General features: G+C 40.1%; 1 protein-coding gene and 1 long non-coding RNA gene across 5 annotated transcripts in view; one reads left to right on the top strand and one right to left on the bottom strand.

Annotated features, from left to right (window-relative positions):
• Positions 1-697, top strand: part of LOC135365666 (uncharacterized) — a 34770-nt gene extending 34073 nt beyond the window's left edge. The window contains exon 4 of the long non-coding RNA XR_010404749.1: positions 544-697. This is a non-coding gene — a long non-coding RNA (uncharacterized LOC135365666). The remainder of the gene's footprint in view (positions 1-543) is intronic.
• COL8A1 (collagen type VIII alpha 1 chain) overlaps positions 1-20827 on the bottom strand; it is a 160592-nt gene that overhangs the window by 70654 nt on the left and 69111 nt on the right. The window contains exon 2 of one of the 4 annotated variants that reach the window (XM_045902736.3): positions 16911-17007. The exons of the other annotated variants lie outside the window; for them this stretch is intronic. The gene's annotated coding sequence lies outside the window, so the exon portion shown is untranslated. The remainder of the gene's footprint in view (positions 1-16910; positions 17008-20827) is intronic. 4 annotated transcript variants of the gene reach the window in all.

Raw genomic sequence — 20827 nt, 5'->3', positions numbered from 1 at the left:
ATAATGTGGTATTAGTGAGGTAGCCAAGTGACAAGTTCTGTGACAAAAGTAACAGATCCAACTGGATCTACTCTTGGTAAGAACCGCCAACCTCTGTAAGACTCAAGAGAGTTTTGGTCTTCGAGACCTCTGTCACAACGATGGTAAAAAGTAGGCCTGGGTCTGAAAACCATAAATGATTATAATTCTAGCAACAATGTGGACTCACAAATATGCAAATATGCAAATGAATATCAAAGTTAATCTAGCTCAGAGCAGCTGTTAGAATTCTGAGAACCTAGAGAGAGGGCGGAAGCCACGAATGACAATGCTAAAGCCACTGAAGCGGTCCCATGGCCATCAGAATCAAGTCCCTATCCCTGGCACTATGCTCAGTGACCTGCTGACCCCAGCAGTGTCCTTCCTCCTCTCTCCCCTCTCACTGCATCTACACTGAGCTACATACAGTTAAAGAAAGTGACCCCCTCTCTCACCTTCTGGACTGAACGTATGCTGTTGCAGTAGCTTCCCCCTCATCTGCAGTTTTGCTTTCCTGGATTTCAGTTCCCCAAGGTCAACTGCGGCGCAGAAGCAGATGATCCTCCTGATGTGTATGGTCAGAAGATCAACAGTAGCCTAACGCCACGTCACAACACCTGTGTCATTCACCTCACATCATCTCATCACGCAGGCATTTGGTCATCTCCATAATCACAAGAAGAAGGGTGAGTATAGTACGGTAAGATATTTTGAGAGAGACCGCTTTCCTGTAACTTTTATTACAGTGTATTGTTATAATTGCTCTATTTTATTATTAGTTATTATTGTTAATCTCTTGCTGTGCCTAATTTATAAATTAAACTTTATCATAGGTATGTATGGGTAGGAAAAAAACACAGTATATATAGGGTTTAATACTATCCACCGTTTCAGGCATCCACTGAAGGTCTTGGAATGTATTCCCCTTGGATGGGGGGGACTGCTGCACTTCTAATTTACCCGACTAACTCTTACTCACCTTTTACATGTCAGTATGGCTGTCATTTCCTTCAGAAAGCCTTGTTTGTTCCCTTGAGTCTAAATTAGGTATTCCTTATTCCTCCACCCAAATGCCCTATATTACCTTGAAAGAGCGTTCACCCTGTATAAGAATCGTCTGTTGACTTCTCTGCCTTCCTTGCATGCCCCACCCCCCACCTTTCTCTGCACCAAACCTGAAGGTTAGGCCTCTGTCTTGCTCAATGTTGTATTCTGAGAGACTAGCACATTGTAAGGTTGTTGTGAGGAGTTAATGAAACCACTCATCCATTTAACGATTTTTTACTCAGAGCCCCCCATGGGCTAGGATCTCCTCTTGGTGTTGGAATATATCAGTGAACACACTCATAAACTTTTACAAATTTTATATCTAATAAATATGTATAAATTGCTCAGAACAGTGTCTGACATTGTATTTAATACTAATAATGATAAATAAAATTTACTGAGTGCTTACTATGTGCTACACACTTAAGTGTTTTTTCATGTATTACCTCATTTTAATCCTTACAACAAATCTCTGAATTCGTACTATTATTATTCCTACTTAATAGGTGAGGAATGTAAAGTACAGAAATGTTAATAACTTGACCACACAGTTACCAAGTTACAGACCCAGAATTCAAACTCAGACTGTTTAACTCTTGCACTTTGGCTCTTAACTTTTTAATTATATTTATTTAATACTTAATATTCAATTTTTATTATCATTATTATCATGAGGCAGTCAGTAAATACATACTAAATAAAAAGAAACTGGAATAAGAAACCTTTTCCTGAGATGTGCCCCATGCTTATTCATGCTTATACAATGAAGCTGTGGCATTCCGATATGAGTGAGTACACTTTGTTTGTTTGCTTACTTTTACTAATTTTGGCTCATAGAGCTCCATATTATTCATCTTCCATCACATGGATTCAGTAAAGTTTTTCTTACCCCAGAAAAAAAGGTATGCTTCTAAGGGCAAGACTTATTTCCAGAAATTGATGATGCAGAAGTGGACACCTCCTTTAGAAACAGCTATCAGTCTCCTGGGCAGTCTCAAGTGGATATTCTCTACATTTCAAAGAAAAGATTGTAGAATGTGATTACAAGTAGTCTATCTGCTGCCCTTCCCTATCCTCCCTAATTGGTTGTAATTACTTCAAAACCTCAATCAAACTTAGCTGTTTTAAGTTTATTAAGAATGGTTACAGAAACAAGAAAATGTTTATTCTCCTCTCTGCCCCCTTGCCCAATCAACTATTAATTGAGCATTCATCTCAGTGTTCTGCTCCACTGAGCCATGGTACTTGTCTTCAAGGGCCTGCCAGTCTAATTGGGTAGATAAGATGTACACAAGAAACAATGGGGGAGGATGTCCTACACAGTAGATGATTGTGTTCTCAGTTGTGTGGACTAACCTTGGAGACTAGGAGTTCAGAAGAGAGGAAGATTCATGAAAGCCAGAGAAATGAAAGTTATTGGGGAGGAGGTGGGAAACGGGGTTTTGCAGAATGAATAGGAGTTGTATACAGAGAGAAGAAAGGGGAAGTCATTATGCATACGGGGAAAGATTTGGCGATGGAATAAATATCTGTGGGATCATAAAGGCAATGGTCTGGCTAGAAGAGGAGAATATTTTGGAGGTTGATGAACAACATGTACCCATGTTATGAAGGGTATCCTTGAATAACAGATGAATAATAAAATATTTAGAGCTAGATGTGCCCTTGGAGAGTATCTGAATTGGGCAATTCTACTGATAACAAATGACCTAGCCCCAAATTTATCACTGATTTGTGATACTGGGCAAGTCAAACTCTCTTAAAGATTATCATTAGGTTAAAAGAGTAGGAGAGGTTTCGAGTTATAAACCTAACTGATACTAGCTCACCACTAAGTTGAGTGATCTTGTGAAAGTTACTTATCTTCGTGGGGCCTCGGTTTCTACATCTGTAGGTAATAGGCATTGAACCATTTGATTTCTAATGACATTCCGAACTCTAAGATTCATGACTTCATGATTCCTTTTGCATTTTTGCACTTATATGATCTTTTATGATGGATGAACCAGGATAGATTTTCAGGCTAAACTCATTTAATAGCTAGAGTTTCTCTTAAACCGATTCTTCTAAGTAGCATATTGGATGTGTTATGACTTTGTATGGCCATGAAAAGTAAAGTCATAATATCAGAGATTTTAAGGTTAAAATAAGCTTTGCCAGACATAGGCTGAAATGGAAAATCATGTTCAGTCAGCTCCTACCTTTACAAAATGGAGCGATGTAGTGATAATAATATATGCTATTTACTGAAGGCTTATTTTGTGCCAGGAATTTTTCATGTAACATATATAATTTATATCATAACCCTTCATGTAAATATTATCTTCTATTTATTACACAAAACAGAGGTTTGATGACTTTCCCAAAGTGACGTAACTCATTGGTAACAATGCTGAGATTCATTTCCAGGGATGTTCTCACACAAACGTTTTTATCTCTGCTCAGTGAAGGATTAAGGGGCATACATTGCTAAAAGCTATGTTCCCAATTCCATATGGGGCTGGGAAAATTTGAAGTATATAGGAAAGGTGAAAGAAAGAATTAGGCCCCTTAGAAATAATTAGGAGTCTGAATTCCCTTTATATTTAGGCCAGAGAGTCAAATACCATGGCTGGAATTTAAAAGTGACTGAACAATCTTATGACTAATAATAGCATTTGTAGTCACAAGGATTGAGATGAAAAAGAAGCAAACAGTAAGCCTTACGGTCAAACATTCAGCAACAAGAGGTTAGCAAAATGCTGTTTTCCTCAAGTTCAAGTGTCATGCAAAGCAATGCTGAGGACTGACTGCAATTGTGGCTTATGCCTTTAAGAGGTCTTCTGAGGAGGGGAGGGGCATGAGTCATCTGATATGTCAGAAAGGCTCCCTATTACATTTTCTATCTGAGTTTCTATTTTTTCCAATATTGTTGACAAGGTATGTGGATTGAAATTCTATTTAATAAGCTTTCTTTTTGGGGGAACATTTTAGAGCATGCATATAAAAATTCCACTGTCAGGATTATTAAATGGCTCTAGGTATTATCTTCATGGAGTCAATGATTTTGCATTTTGGTTCTAATCATTCTGATGGAATGTTTGTCTTAGAAGTAATTTTTTCCAGTGCAACTCCCTGGGTACTTATTCAAGATGCTGGTCTGATGGATGAACTTTTGCTGGCTGAAGGAATTCAGATAAACAGGGTGCTCCCAACCAATATGAGAATTTAGAATGCTCTCAGAGAAGTCTTTTGCCTATGTTCATGCACCAATCAGTTGCAGTTCATAAATCTACTAGAGATCTATTACCGTACACTGTACTAGGTTACTTCTGGCCTATGGTTACCAACCTCTATATGCGCCAGAGTATGGTAAATTGAGATGAGGCACACCAGGGCTTAATTTAGATTCAAATGGGTATCACATAGTGAGGAGTTTGTGGACTACAAATTCTTCCACCTTTAGAAGAAAGGGGTTGTAGTAGTAGAAAGGGTAATTATTTTAGTAAAGTCAATCTGAGAAGTGCCCCCAGAGTGAATGCATAAGACCTTTTATATTCTCTCTTAGACTAGATGAAATATGGAAATATAATACACTGTTCAGAGAAGCGATCTCTGGGAGTCTCTTAGGCTTTGAAGGTTGGTCGAGAGAAAAAACATTTCAGGTCCTCACCCAATGCCATTTTTAGCAATCCCACTTACTAATGACTCAGTCAAACTGCTTCTTTCAAGGAGCAAAGGAGGACTGCAAAATCAGAATGCCACCCTTTGTTTATTCTCTCATTTTCTCAGATCCCAAGAAAAAATTATTTTCTCTTTGCTGACAGTTTATGTAGCTCTGGCCCTGACAAGTTTTTGCTTGTTCTGAGATACATGCAGAAAAGGGTTGCATTGGAAGGTTTTCATTACAGATACCAACTGCTAGAAGCAGATATAGCCTCTTGCACCTCAAGACAACATGGAATAAAGGGGTGAAAAGTTAACAGGACTCATTCTACCCACCTGGCTTAGAATTTTTAATGGGGAGCCATGAAATGGCATTATCACCTACCCAACAACATAAGCCCACTACTTCAGAGTCATCCTTGATTCTCTTCTTGTCTCATCTCCTATATCTAAATCATGGTAAACCTGTCAGCTCTATCTTCAAATATTTCACTAATATAGTCACCTCTTACTGTCTCTACTACTAGTCCAAGCTACTATCATTTCTCATTTGTTTACTCTAATAGTCTCTTAGATGTTCTTCCTATAACCATTCTTGTACCCCCATCCCACCTGACCTCTCATTCTCCACCTAGCAGCCATATGGATTCATTAAAATTATAAATTAGATCATATCACTCCTCTACCCCCAAACCTTCCAATGGCTTTTTGATGCACTTAGAATAAAACACAAACTCCCCTTAGCCTAAAGAGCCCTATATGAACCTCCAGCTCCATATTATACCCACCTCAACTGTGCTCATTTTCCTATTACCATGATGACCTTCTTGCTGTTCCTGTAACTCACCAAGCTTATTGCTGTCCCCAAGAACTTTGTATTTATAATTCCTTTGGCCTGTAATTTCCATCTTTCAAAATTTTAAATGACTCAAGTCTGAACCCAAATGTCATTTCCTTAAAGGGGCATTCCCTATGTAAAGAGGCTCCTTCTCCCCCACATCATTCTTTATAGCATTCCCTTCATTTATTTTTTATGGCAGTTGTTTAATTAAAAATATTTTGCTTATTTGTTTTCTTGTTTATTTTCTCTCTACTAGACTATAAGCTACTTCAGAGAATGAACTTTTTCTGCCTTATTCTTTGTTGTATTCCCAGAGCCTAAAATCATGCCTTAAATATTTGTTGAATGAATGAATGGGTGGATGAAGGGAGAGATGAATGACAGACAGATGGATGGAAATAGATCCCTGAGACTGTGGCCAACAAACATAAAGGGAGCTGCTCACAGGTGGCCGGGAGAATGCAGAAGTGTATTTAAGTTGTAATAGCCCCAGAACAAAGGTCAGTTCCTCAGATAGATTCCATTTCATCATTACGTCTGCGGAAATTTTGGGAAGCACTAGATGCCTACACCAAGAGTCCATGAGTCATTTGTTTCCTTGAGAATCTGGAAACTTTATGAGATTGGCTTTAGAAAGTGCTTCCTTCTCGCCAGCTGGTCCTAATGCTTATGCTTTACTTTCATAGTGGAGGGTGCCCTTGGGGGAAATAGAATGTCATGACTTTGAGGTGGGTCAAGTTTTAGGAAGTCAAGTACAGCACTAAGTCAAAAACAGATGGTCTGGATACAAAAAAAGAATAGAGCCACTTGCATTCCAGCCACAATTGTAGTGCTGGTCTCTGGCCCACGAGTCATCAATACATGTGTTTTTAGACACGTAGAGAGAGAGAGAAAGAGATATCAAGGGCTCTCATTTAAAATGTGAAAGTCTGAATTTGTCATTCAAACGTATCTATGGTTAGACTCCCAGTTGGATGTGTTTTCCATTTGCCCGATTTTAAGTGTTAACCTGGAGAAATGTCCAGACTGCCTTTTCTCCTCCTCTCCCATCTGAGCCACAAGCTCCTGGCATTTGGTTTTTATGTAGGAAACCAGATTAAGTAAAACAGCTTCTTTCCCTAAGATAAATCCTCTGGTGGCCAGTCTGGGGCAAGCTGTCTCCTCTTGTGTAACTACACACTCGGTATTTGAATAAGAACACTGTTAATATTTCTTTTAATTGTATTTTCCTCACAAATCTATTCCAAGAGCCCGTAATACTCTTAAATGGCAAGCCAAGGGGATTATGGTGGCAACTTTATTCAAACAATACCACTGCTCCTTGAGAGGGATTAAACAGGGCTTCCAGGGCTTCCAGGTGGCCATCTGGCAGGGTACTTAGCTCTCAAGAGGTTGCCCAGTGCCCAGGATCAACAACCGAAAGAATGCTTTAGAGAGAAGGTACTGAGTCTTAACTGATGCAGGACTCAAGTAACCTTGCTGTGAGAGTTTTACAGCTTTCTTCCATAGAAACTTGTGGATTCTGTCCTTTAGGGAGCATCTGGCATTTAGCAAGTTCCTAGGATTGCGAAAAAAGAAGAAATAGGTCTGCTCAAACCCCATCTTAAAGCTTAAACAGGCTGCACATGGGGCGTGAGGAGAGTTGGAATTTTGGAAGGTGGGAGGGATCACTCTTGGTCAAGTTCAGTATACTTCATGATATTCATTCTGGCTCTCTCCTTACTGGTCGTGTGAACTTGGGCAAGTTAATTGAATTTTTCTGTTCCTCAGTTTCCTTATCTGTAACATGGGGACAATAATAAGTAACAATCAATGATGTAAGGACAACTAACTGAAATAATGTTTACAAAGCACACAGCTAGAGGCCTGGCACAAAACAAGGACTCTATGAATGTGAACTGCTATTATCAAAGTTTTTCTATTTTCTCCCTTGTTCAGGTTGGACAAGTTGTTCTCAGTACTGCTAGGCCTTTTCTTTCTCAACATCTGAGACTCAAAGGCATCCAGAGGCTCCTATTGGGGTGACTGACTGACTGGGACTGAAGAGTTTTGAGGGACATCAGATCTTCAGTGCCCAAACCAGGAGAGACCAGGGCACACTGGGCTGGGCAGTCACTCCCTTTGGAAAGGTTCCACACCAGATTCCCAGTTCTGTGAGGTCTTCCTTAGGCTAGGCAATGCTTCAAAAAAAGTAAATTCTGATGCTCTTTGAAATTCACCTTGTTTCTGGAAAATCTTTAGAGCTTTTCCCTTACATCATCTCTGCAGACATGGGGCAAAAGGCAGTGCTGTGTTTCATAGGCCAAGGGAAAGCGGGGTTCTCTAGGCATCTTCAGTGGCTTGTTTTTCAATTCAGGGCTTATAAATCAAGGGCCCAGGTGTCCGGCAGGCTGGGAGGTGGACCATGGAAAGGGGTCAGGATAAACTGAAATGATTTTTGCCATTGGCTTGGGCAGTACACCTTGCCAAGAGGCTTTCCCCTCAATTTTAAACAGATCAGTGTTATAAGGGGAAATGTACTCCATATGTTGCTCATGCCTTTTCCCTCAATTCACAAAAATGCCATCTTCTTAGAGGTAGAGTTTCCAGGAATTGTTTGGAATCTTTTTCCTCAAAGAAAGTACCACTCCAGTAGTCACAAATAACTCATTTTTTCTTCACAGTTCTAGGTGGGGAGAATAAACCTGATTTTGGTTTCTGCCTCAATGGCCCTAAGAGCATTCTCTCCTAACCTTTTAAAATCTCCTATTCCACAGTATAATTTTGTCCCTTTCCAAAGAGTACAGATTTTCTGTTTTGTTCACTTCTGAATTTAATAGAGGTCAACAAAAACCTAACAGGCTCAATTATTCTTATTAGTGGAAAGAGAAGTCACAAACCAAGAACATTACTTCTACTTATGGACAGTATCAAATGCTGTTTTTTTTTTTTTTAAATCAGCCTTACTTTGGAGGCATAAATCCTCATTAAGGAGATAAATAGGTAAGAAATATTATCCCTAGTTTGCTTATTTTTTTTCCCTAAAAAATATTCTGTTAAAAAAGAACCATTCTCACAAAACAGATGAACATGGGAGGTGGGTACAGGGGATAGGAGAGGCAAGCCAGAAAACAGACTCTTAACTATAGAGAACAAACTGATAGTTTCCAGGGGGGAAGTGGGTGGGGGGATGGGGGAAATAGGTGATGGGGATTAAAGAGGGCACTGTGATGCTCATGTGTTGTATGGAAGTGTCGAATCACTATATTGTACACCTGAAACTAACATTACACCATGTTAACTAACTGGAATTTAAATAAAGACTTGAAAAAAAAGAACCATTCTCCTTAGCTTAATCTTATAATTTTTCTCTAGCCCATATTCTCTCCCTCTACTCTGAAAGTAAAAGTCACCTGTTTTTCCATGACCCCATCAACTGCCTCTGAGCTCTGATGTGGTTCAGTTTGTCCGTGGTCTGAGGACCAGACAGGCCTGAAATCCTTTGTGGTTTATCAGTAAGGGGCCCCACCCCCACCTCCCCCAGGTATTAGGTCACCTCCATTTGTTTGGCCAGAACTGGCGTCCTTTTCTGAGACTGGAAGCCAGATTGGTTCATCACCAGAATAGGAACCTGGAACTGACATTGGTTTTGCAGATGTGCAAAAAAAATCCCAGGAGTTTTGAAAAAAAGAAAGAAAGGGAAAGGGTTTTGAGAAGACAAGACAACGGGTTTTTAGAGGACTGAAAACAAAACAATTAATCATATGGTGACTGTTACACTTGTTTCTATTAAGGTGACTCACTTTCTCTGCATTTTTAGACTAAAATTCAATTCCATTTTTATGTAACTACTGAATGACTATCACAAGTTTTTCCTTTGTTTCTCTCTCTTTTGTTATTGTTGTTTCTCAAAGTCAAAAAAGATTTTCAAATTGCCTTCTTAATCCTGAACCAGAAAAGAAAGTGATTTCATGTGTGAGATAATGAAGTAAAAGGGCAGTGTTCGATCAGCTCCCGATCAACTGCAAAGACTTGCCATTGGGGGAAAAATAAAAGTCTAGAAAAGAGTCTTAGAATTGTCATAATAAATTGCCTGGGCAACCAAAGTTTCTCAGGACCGTTCACCATTTCTGACTTGAGGACAGGTTTGCCTTTTAGTACCAGAAAATTTCCAAAATGGTGAATGTCATCTCCCATAGGTGATACCCTGGAGTGGGTCTAGAAATCATATAAGAAAATATTGTATTTTTTTCTACCTCCCATTTCCCCAGTTCAGCAAGAAATTATGACTTAATAGCAGAAGTTTCCTGAGTCTTTAACAGTGCAGGCAGCATGGGCCCTCATACAGCCAGGATGTTAACTCTACCACTTTGCATTTGTGTGACTGTGGGCTAGTTACTTAGAGTCTCTAACTCTACTCTCTCACCTATAAAATAAGAATAATTACAAGAGTAGTAGTAATAATGATAATAATAATAATTCCTGTGCCTGAAATAAACACTATTATTAAAAGTCAGCAGACTGATCGTTCCTGCTGACAAGAGCTATCAAGTAGATTAAACTCTTGGAATGTCAGTGAAAACCTCTTCCTTTATGCTTGCATTTCTTCACCTTCGGTTCATTCAGTGGTTTTGGAATTTAGTTCTGAGGTAATGGAAACACTGTCCAGTAATAATGTCCCTTTAATTAGGACAAAACTGGCATTTTATTTTATTTTATTATTTTATTTTTTAAATTTTATTTAAATTTTACTTAGTTAACATATAGTGCAGTATTGGTTTCTTTTTTTAATTTATATTCAATTATCCAAATATACTACATCATTAGTTTCAGATGTAGTGTTCGATAATTTATCAGTTGCATATAACACCCAGTGCTCGGGGGGCCCGGGTGGCTCAGTCAGTTAAGCATCTGCCTTCGGCTCAGATCATGATCCCAGAGTCCCAGGATTGAGCCCCATGTCGGTCTCCCTGCTCAGTGGGGAGTCTGCTTCTCCCTCTCTCTTTGCTCCTCCCCTTGCTCGTGCTCACTCACTTTCTCTTGCTCACTCACTGTCTCAAATAAATAAATAAATAAATAAATAAATAAATAAATAAATAAATAAATAAATAAAATCTTAAGAAAAAGATAACACCCAGTGCTCATCACATCATGTGCCCTCCTTAATGCCCATCATCCAATTACCCCCCACCCCCCTCCCCTCTAGCAACCCTCAGTTTTTTTCCTATAGTATTTACCCCAAAGATACAAACATAGTGATCTGAAGGGGCACGTGCACCCCAACGTTCATAGCAGCAATGTCCACAATAGCCAAACTGTGGAAAGAGCTGAGATGTTCACTGACAGATGAATGGATAAAGAAGATGTGGTATATATATATATATATACAGTGGGATATTACTCAGCCATCAGAAAGGAAACTTGCCATTTACATCGATGTGGATAACTGGCATTAAAAAATAGTTATAATTTGGGCGCCTGGGTGGCTCAGTTGGTTAAGCGACTGCCTTCGGCTCAGGTCATGATCCTGGAATCCCGGGATCGAGTCCCGCATCGGGCTCCCTGCTCGGCAGGGAGTCTGCTTCTCCCTCTGACCCTCCTCCCTCTCATGCTCTCTGTCTCTCATTCTCTCTGTCTCAAATAAATAAATAAAAAATCTTTAAAAAAAATAGTTATAATTTTATTATTTTCTGTTTTAAATCCTGTTATTGGTACTTGGAGAATACATGGAGATAACAGAGCTGGTTTATTTTATATGTACTGTGCCTTTCTTTCTGTCACCACCTGCTCCTCCTCCATGGATGACACTTTCCTTTTGGGTGGGGTAAGGAGAGAGAATATTTGAGGAGTAGCCCGGTCGAGGTCTGGGAATTATCCCAGATTCATAGATTCATCTTCTGGGCAAAAATTACTTTTTAATTACCAGATAATGCCTCTGTTGACATTCAGATCATTGGTGGTGATCACACAGACCAAACAGAATGGATATGAGGTCAGGTTCAATATAGAAAGACACATGATCACCAGATCATTTCTGGTGTCTGACTCATATCGAATTTTATTTGCTTTATCACTTTCTGTTAAAAATGGAAATAGATTAACTCCTAAAATTGAGGATTACTTAAAAAAGAACAGTTCTAAGAAATTGATTTGCTTCAATTCAACTCAACAAATATTTACTGAGCATCTACTATAAACTAGAAAGTGCCAAAGTCTTAAAATTCAGTAATGTCCTTGTCCTGATGGAGCTTATAGTCTGATGTAGAATAAAGATATTGAACAAGTCAATTACCAGTATGATGAGGGACTAGACAGGGACTATGGGAGGGTACGGAATGGGAATTAATTCAATATAGAGCAGAGATTCTTAAACTTTCCTGTGCATATGAATCTCCTAGGAATTTGTTAAAAGTTAGTTTTCTGGTCCCTGGTTATTCTGATGTAGTGGTCCATGGGCCACACTTTGGGAACACTGGTGGAGTGGCTCAGGAAAGGTTGCCTTGAGAACTGAAGCTCAACCAAGGTCTAAAGGATGAGAAAGAGTTGCCTTTCAAACTGGTGGTTGGAAAAGAGCTGTCCAGTCAGACAAGAGCAGGAAGAAATGCATTAGAGATGGGGCAAAAGGGACACATAATGATGGGCTTCCTTCCTAAGGGGCCCCGAACCCAGTGCATTCAGGGAGACTCCTAGTTCCATTGCTTCTAGGTGTTCGTCTGAGGAAAAGAACATTTTGGTAGGGTTGCCTTCTCAGGTGAACACTTGGAAAGCAAGGCCTAGTTTTTCAGGGAAAACTTCCTAATACCAAAATGGAAAAAAACCACACACACACACACCCCCCCCGAAACAGACAGGGAGAAAGGAAAGTGTGCACCCTGGGTCTAATTTCACCCTCAGACATTCCCACCACTAGAAATGGAGTGGTTGGAAAATGCCTTCATAAGCAGGATTTAGGGGTATAATTAGAAAATTATCTCTTCCTAGAACATTTTGTGAAATTCTGCCTCGAGGTGTCAACAGGTCTCTGTGGGGCTCTCTCCAGCAGAGCTCAACTGACACATGTAAAATTCAGTGGGGTTCCAAAATAGCCACTGTAGAATCTCAAGTATGTGGAAGGAGTTTGCTGTGTTTGCCAGTACAGTTTTTCCAAAAAAGAAAAATTCTGCAGAGATCAAAGATGGGTGGAGGAAGTGGACTCTAGCCTCAGGAGGAAGGTTTTGTCACCAGAAGAATTCAAGCTGGTGAGTTTCTGGCAAGACAGGTCATTGGGCCATGAGAAAGAAGTGAATCTCCGAGTTTTTGATGCAAGGCAAAGAGGAATGGAGACCCAGTGAAGAAGGAGAAATGAGGAATTAGGGATAGCCGCTCTCATCTGAGTTATGTCCCTGACCACAGACTGTCTTGAGGTCTCTGGCATCTTTTTCAGTATCCGGTTCTAGAACAAAACTTACTCAGTGCTTCCTCAGATGCCTGCTCACTACATATCACCAGCAGCCATGTATTTGAGAAGAATGTTGGGGATGATGTATGGGCAGCTCAAATAACACTCCAAGGTTTTCTCTTAACATTTTTTTTCCTCTTTTTAAAAATTTAATTTATTTTTTTAAGAGAGTGCGCATGTGTGTGTGTGCACATGCATGTGGGCGGGGAGGGCCAGAGGAAGAGGGAGAGAATCTTAAGTAGACTCCCCGTTGAGTGTGGAGCCCCATGAGGGACTCTATCTCATGACCCTGGAATCATGTCCTAAGCCGAATTCCAGAGTAGGAGTCTTAACCACCTGAGCCATCCAGGCGCCCCTCCTTTCCTTTCCTTTTTTTTTTTTTTTTTAAATTTTGGGGAAATCAGGCTAACCCAAGGAGTAAGGAAGTCCAAAGTGGTAGTCCCAGCAATGTGTGTCAGAGGGTGAAGGATGAGGAGAAGCGGATGTTGGAGTTCACAGATAAGAGAGCTCTGTTCTGGAGTGAGACCCTTAGGGTTCTAATCCTGCCTGCATTTACTAGCAATGTGATTTGTGGAGAAAACCTAACGCCTCTGTGCCTCAGCTTTACATCTGCAAAACATGCAATAGTATCCACCTCATAGGGCTGCTGGGAGGATTAAATGAATGAATGTAAAGTTCTTAGAGCAGTACGTACACATAGTAAGTGCTTAATAGATGCCAACTATAATTTTGTTAAACATATGTACATTGATGTAGACTAGTAGGCATTTAGTTTAATTATTTATTTGTTTTAATTTATTTTATATTTTTCTTACTTGATGGCACTTTCTCCAAATTTCTCTCTCAGAATAATGCCCCATGTTAATCAGGGCCTGAGCCCCATCATGTGGATCAGAGTGCCTTTCCTACACCCCTGTCTAATGCATCAGGACCAAAATAAAATGGAAGCAAGAGATAGTGCAGTGACTTCTTCCTGAACCTGCTCGCAAGGATAGTCAGGGAGGGAGCTATTCACCTGCCCTTCCTACAAAATGATGGTTCATTACAGGATAAAGAAGGAGGATAATGTTCAGCTCATTGAGGTTCTGAAGACTTTTGGTTTCACCAGTAATATGAAGAGAAAGGTGCTCTTCCATTGGATGTGAAATTGAGCTGGCACCTGATGCCATCTTAGGGCTTGAGGGCCTGGTTATTCTGCCCAGACTGCTGCATTATAATCCTTCTCCTCAGACCAGCACAGCTCTACCCCTTGGTGTCAGCAATGGTGTGACTAGAGGGTTAATTTCGTGTGTGTGTGTGTTTGAATTTTTATAATCCATCATGTTTCCCTTTGCACATGGCCTGCTAGGAAGATCCAGGCCCAATGCGTATCCTGCCCCTCACAGCTATAGCCTGTCATGATGCGCGTTTGGAGTACCTTCTTTCTCCATACTCCATTTTACTTTTCTACCTCTAGTTCCTCTTTGACTCCTCTTCTTCACTTATCTTTAACCTATTTGATCTTACTGCATTGTCTGCAATCATTAAAAGCTGACCCAAGGAACAGAGAAAGTGAGACATGTAAAAAACACATATTATATAAATCAATCCAAAGTGTCGGTCATTCAATGAGATTGGTGTGGATCCTGGCACCATAAATTTAGCTCTCTTCCTTGGCACTTTATATGAGAATGTCCTTTTTGCAATGATTCCAGGAAAACCCAGATATTACTAATGAACAGCCAAGTTTATATACCTCTCTTAAGTAGTTACTAAATATACCAGTGCAGAGGTGTAAAGGTCAGGTCTGAGTTTATTATTTAGAAATGACATGAAAATATGCACATTTAGGTGAACTTCCCACTCTCCTTAGCTGGGTTCTAACTAAGGAGAAAAAAGAAAAAAAGAGAAGAAAACGACTCTGGAAACAAAGCTGGTTTTCACTGAGAAAAATTTCCTTGCTCTTTCAAATAAGATTATGTTAGGAAAATAGAAGACCTGAACTGGAGATTAACATCTTTTCTGATGTTTCTGTCAAGAGTTCACGCTGTCACTGTTTTTCCAGTACTAAGGAGGGCAATTGCGAACACAAATGTGTGTGGTTTTTTGGGGGTTATAGAGAGGACAAGACTAGGTTGCCCTTTGCTCTTCTGAGGTATATACACAGCCTACAGATTTTCCTGACCTAACAGTAATTTACTTACCTCTCGCTCAGTTCACTGTGGTTATGATTAAGAACCATACAATTTGGACTTTTTCCTAAAGTGCCTAACGTGTTTATAAAAACATAGAAAGAGAAAAATATAATGTGTGCTATGAAAAAAATATACTGACATTTTAAAACAGGTATTATTATTTATCATAATGTTTGCTCTATGCTGGAAAGATGTTAAAATTGGGTGAATTGAATAAATAAAAAATTATTCATCTTTTACTTTGTTCATTATGCCCCTAAAAAGATTATACCTGGGGGCAGGAGTTTATTCACCCGCAAATCAGAATGAAGTCCCCCTACTTCTTAAAAAAAAGTGAACTTTTAACTTCTTTCAATTTTTAAAACATAAACCATGTTCTTTATGTGCAGATTATTATGTAAATCAAATGATCTGCCTTGTATTATAGTTTTCTCAACCACTACTGTGATAGATCTCTCTCAGGGCCTTTAAAAAATGCCGTCACATGAGCTTTTCCCAGCATGCAAATAATTCAAATACAAAGGGAGAGAAATAAATAAAATCAAGTGGTGTGTACCCTTCTTCTGGACTTTCATGCTGTCCTTAAATTAAGGAGAAGGCAGCATGATAATTCTAATAGAGAAAGAATATAAGGACCCCTCTATTTACTACTGAGAAGACTTCCCAGTGGTATAAATCAGTGGTCAGGAACTCAGAACATAGATTGCCTATAGAAATGATGGAGGTTGCGTTCCAATCTGGTTCTCAGAGGCACACTTAATTCACAATAGAGGCTCCATAAATTTGTTAAATGAATAAATAAACTCTCACAGAGTCAGTACATTAGAACCACCTGAGGATTATAATGGGAAACCGGGTTGGGGAATCAAATAACTCTACCATTAGCTTGTTTTGTGGGGCCAGGAACAGAATAACATATAATGTTGTCACCTGTTTCCTAGGTAGAGGGTCCAGCCTGTCAAATCTGAAAGAACATCCACCTACATGCCTTGCTGGGCAACTCTTTCCCCTTTTATCTTCTTCCCCAAACTCCCAACATCTAGTACCTATCTTCTTGCTGTTCTAAGCTGCCTCCACCATACCTGGCCTCAGACTGTCCCAGATACCTACTCATGGTACCCATGTTCAAAAGTGCCTGGCTCAGTCTTTCTTCTCTCAAATCAATCAAAACTTCCGCTCTGTCAGTGGAGGGGCCCTCTGACGGTGAGAGGAAGAAAGTCCTTTCACACTCCTAGAGGTGTATGTATGCAATTTTCAAGATTCAGAAGGGTAGCGCAGAAGTGTAATGATATAACATGAAATGGCCCAGATGGTTCATAGTCTGGAGGGTTCGGACAGAGATGCAGGAGGGAGTGAATGCTGAGGCAGGGCACAGTGCCTGGAAGCTGAGTCCAGGGCTGCTCTGAGGAACAGGGGCAGCTGTGCTACATATTCAGGACTGTTATTAACTACTCTCTTTGCATTTTTTCCTCTCTCTCTTTTTTTTTGTTAGAGAGAGAGAGCACAAGTGCACATGCAAGTGGGTGGAGGGGAAGAGGGAGAGAGAGAATCTTAAGCAGACACCCTGCTGAGCACGGAGCCTTATGCGGTGCTGCATCTCACTACCCTTTGATTATAACCTGAGTGGAAACCAAGAGCTGGATGCTTAACCAACGGAGCCGCCCAGGCACCGCTCCTTATTTTTGATGTAAGATATATACACTTTGTCCTGTGACCAGGCTGTAAGTTCCTTGAGTGTAGGAAAACCCTATGTGTAGTACTTCTTTACCTTCCCCTTCAAAGTCTTAAGGCACTCAGTAGATTCTCGTGGAGCTGAATTGGGTTTTGGTTGTCTGGTGGAATTCATTTAATTGACTTGGCAATCTCTAAAAAAGGAATGAGAAGAAAACACCATGCTTGAAGTATAATCTTTATTACATAATTATTTATGTATATGTCACCACATTTTAACCTAATGATTTAGATAAACTTTACATAATTATTTATGTAAAAAAGATGGCTTTTTACTAATATTATGAATTCTAATTTTGAGAGATCTAAAACCCTGGCACATCACAGAAGGAGCTAATTTAGTTATGTTTCCTTGTATTCAAAGGTGGTGGTAAAAAGATTTAATGATGATAATTTTCAAACTTTTGACAGGTGTCTAACCTTTAAAGGAATTGTACAGGAGATTTGACAGGATTATAATACAAATTTTGTGAAGAATTTCTTTACAAGTTTTAAATAACTGGAGAAATCTGAGTTATCTGGGAATGATGGCTGAGAATCCCTTATGAGTAATATCGACAGTGATGATTCAAAAGAAATCTCAGTCCTGTCCATGTTTCTTTTAACTCTGCACAGGTGCAGGCAGGAAATGGACAAAGTCCCCTTCCACTCTTGCAGTTGACAGGTTAGGTACCTGCTACAAAGTTATTATTAGGTTCTGCCCGTAACTCCTATATTCCGGATTTGTAATAGACTTAAAAAAAAAACCAATTTGACCCAGGCATGTCTTTCGGACTCACTGTCTACAAAGTGCAATACAGTCCATGAGATAATGGAAGTGGAATGAAGCAAAACGATGCTTCTCTCCTCAGTTAGGACTACCCCTACCGGTCTCCATCCAATGACATTTGCATAAATTTTCTTTGCCTCAGCCTTTGACGTCTGTCTTGAGAAGTGGTAGAGTGTAGAGATTAAACACATGACCTTTGGAGTCCGGTTGCCTGGGCTGTTATTCTGGTTCTGCTAGTTACAATCTGCGTGTCTTTTCTCAGTTTTGTCATGTGCAAAATAGAAAGTAGCACAAATCTCATAACTGATGATACTTTGTGAGCTAATACAAGCATCTGTCCTTGAATCTTTAAAGTCTAATCTAAATAGAGCAGCCAGAGTGATTCTTTTAAAGCGTGAATCAGATCCAATCACTCTTCTACTCAACACTCCCACAGAATCCCCTATGTCTGTTAGGGTGAAAGCCAGAGTCCTGATGATGGTTTATAAGGATCTGCTTGGACCTTTCTGGCTTCAGCTTCTACCATTCTTCCCTTTGCTTATGAAACTCTAGTTTCTCTGGCTTTCTTGCTGTTCTTCAAACACACCAAGTGAAAAACTAATGAGGTAATGTGTGGTGATTAACATAGCATAAAAAAAAAACCCCACACCAAGCATACCTCCACCCCATTCAGGGCATTTGCCCTTGCTATTCCCTCTGCTTGAAACACTCTTCCCTGGAAATATTCATAGCTTTCTCCTTTGTTTCCTTTAGATCTTTGCTTAAATGTGACCTTTACAATGAGGCCTTCCTTGACAATGTCTATAAAAAAGCAACTTCAGGTTCTGGTTTCTGAACTCATCTCCTCCAGGCACACTGAGTCTACAGCTACATATGGAATAATTTTCTCTTAAAAAACTTAAAGCAGACTGAGTGATAATTACGCCTTGGGCAAATGAGAAGAAAACCATCAAAGAAGGTCAAAGAGGTTGAGAAACAATCTCATCATAAACCCTACCCCCACCATAGTCACCTACAACTGGAGGGAACTTAAAACCTGGAACTTCTCCCTGAGGAGTAAAGTGTTTAAACCTCACATCGGGCACCTCAACTTTTAAGACATGCATTTGACAGATGAGTCCCCAAAACATCTAATTTATTTTATTTTATTTTTATTTAATTCCAGTATAATTAACATATAGTGTTATATTAGTTTCAGGTGTACAATATAGTGATTTAATAATTCTATACATTAATCAGTTCTCATCACAATAAGTATACTCTTTTTTTAAAAAAGATTTTATTTATTTATTTGTCAGAGAGAGAGAGCATGCACAAGCAGGGGGATCGGCAGGCAGAGGGAGAAGCAGACTCCCTGCTGAGCAAGGAGCCCAATGTGGGACTTGATAAAGGGTAAAGTGAAGGAGGCTCACCTGCTTGGCCTGACAGGCAGCCATCTAACTTAACACACATATCTAGGAGCCTGCTGGAGTATTCTCCAGAGACAGAGACTGGTTGGTGGGCACCATTTTTTCATTGCCCTTTTGCCACACTCCAAAGCACCAGTATCTCCTGGAAGAGAACCTTACATGTGTGTGGTACACTGAGTTCTGCAGTTGCTGCCCAGAGGATGCCTCCTGGTTGCCTGGCTCTGGAGGCCAGGGGAGCTTGTGTTCCTGGTCACATGGGACTGTAATAATTGGTGTCACCCAGAAAGCTCATACTCCTGTCTGGTACGCTGAGTTTTATGTTGCCTCTATATCGCCTGGCTCTGGTGGCTAGTGGGGCTTACATTTATGGGTCCCACAGGACCATAACCAATGGAGAGAGAGTTCTTAAACAGCTAGCACCCTTCCAGGACACAGCAAGAAGCAACAGACCTGGGAGCTGACTCTTTCTGTGAAGGAGGTCTATTTGATAATCATCATGACTGTGACCTGAGGGGCAGATTTCTGATTAAACACACACATGAGGGGCTGACTGCAGTCCTTTCTGGAGACCTCAGAGGATGAGTGATATCTGCCATGCTCCAGAGTGCCAATGTCTCCTGCGGGGAGCCTTCCATACATCTGGTGTTTGCTTCTTGCTGCTGATACCTAGGGAATGCTTCTTGATCACCTGGCTCTGGTGGCCAGAAGAGCTTGTGTTCCTGGGCCCCAAAAGACTGTGGCAAGACAGTTCTTAGCAGGCTACCACTTCCAGGGCACTTCACAGATAGTGGACTGAGGCACATCTTCCAGTCTTTCTGTGAAGGAGGTGACTTTGCTTGTCCTGGGGCTTTGTACTGAGGGGCAAGCTTCAGATTTGGCACACATTTAGTGGAACTACTTTCAAGGAGTGTAGGCTATGGATGCCATCTTGGTGCTCACCCTCTGCTTTGTTCTAACTCTTCAGAATCTTCCAGAAAGAAGCTTATACACCCATCTGGAGCCCCAGTATTTGTGATTGTTACCCAGGGAGCATCTCAAGATTGCCTATCTCTGGTGGCCAGCAGGGCTTATGCTGTGGCCTCTCAGGACATATATATTTGCATACTTTAAAGCTGCTCCCTGTAAGTCTGGCTTCCAGTCAGCCTTAACCTAGGTGTTAAGACCCTCTCCTCTGGGATGCTTGGCACATTCTCAACTACTAGGAACTATTAAAAATGTATTAGGCCACTTAAATAAGCACAAAGGTTTAAGATATGATGAACAGCTGGAGTAAGGCTGAACAAAAGGTTCTCCTATATGAGGTCACTCCTTCAAGACTGGGAGAGGTGGTTGTTTCATCTTCTGTGTTAAAACTACAACAGAGCATTAAGCACAATGAAGAAATGAGGAATATGTTCCAAATGAAATAACAAGATAAAACTTCAGAAAAGACCTTAATGAAATAGAGATAAGTAATTTATCTGATAAAGAGTTTAAACTATGGTCACAAAGATGATCACATAAACAGGGAGAAGAATGGATGAATATGGTGAGAACTTCAACAAAGAGTTGGAAGACACAAGAAGTTACCAAATGGAAATTATGGAGCAGAAGAGCACAATAACTGAACTGAAAAAATACACTACAGGGGTTCAACAACAGCCTCAATGAAGAAACAGAAAGAATTAGTAAATTTAAAGACAGGGCAGTGGAACTTATCAGAGCAGCAAAAAGAAAAAAGAAAAAAGAAAAGAAAAATGAAGATAGATTAAGGGAGTTATGTGACAACATCAAACA

Source organism: Mirounga angustirostris, unplaced genomic scaffold (genome assembly GCF_029215605.1).
Source record: "Mirounga angustirostris isolate CCGP_5_RB_7025 unplaced genomic scaffold, mMirAng1.0.hap1 SCAF_1, whole genome shotgun sequence".
NCBI classification, from domain to species: Eukaryota; Metazoa; Chordata; class Mammalia; order Carnivora; family Phocidae; genus Mirounga; species Mirounga angustirostris.
The sequence above is the reverse complement of the archived record's forward strand: the minus strand, read 5'-3'. Positions and strand labels throughout refer to the sequence as shown.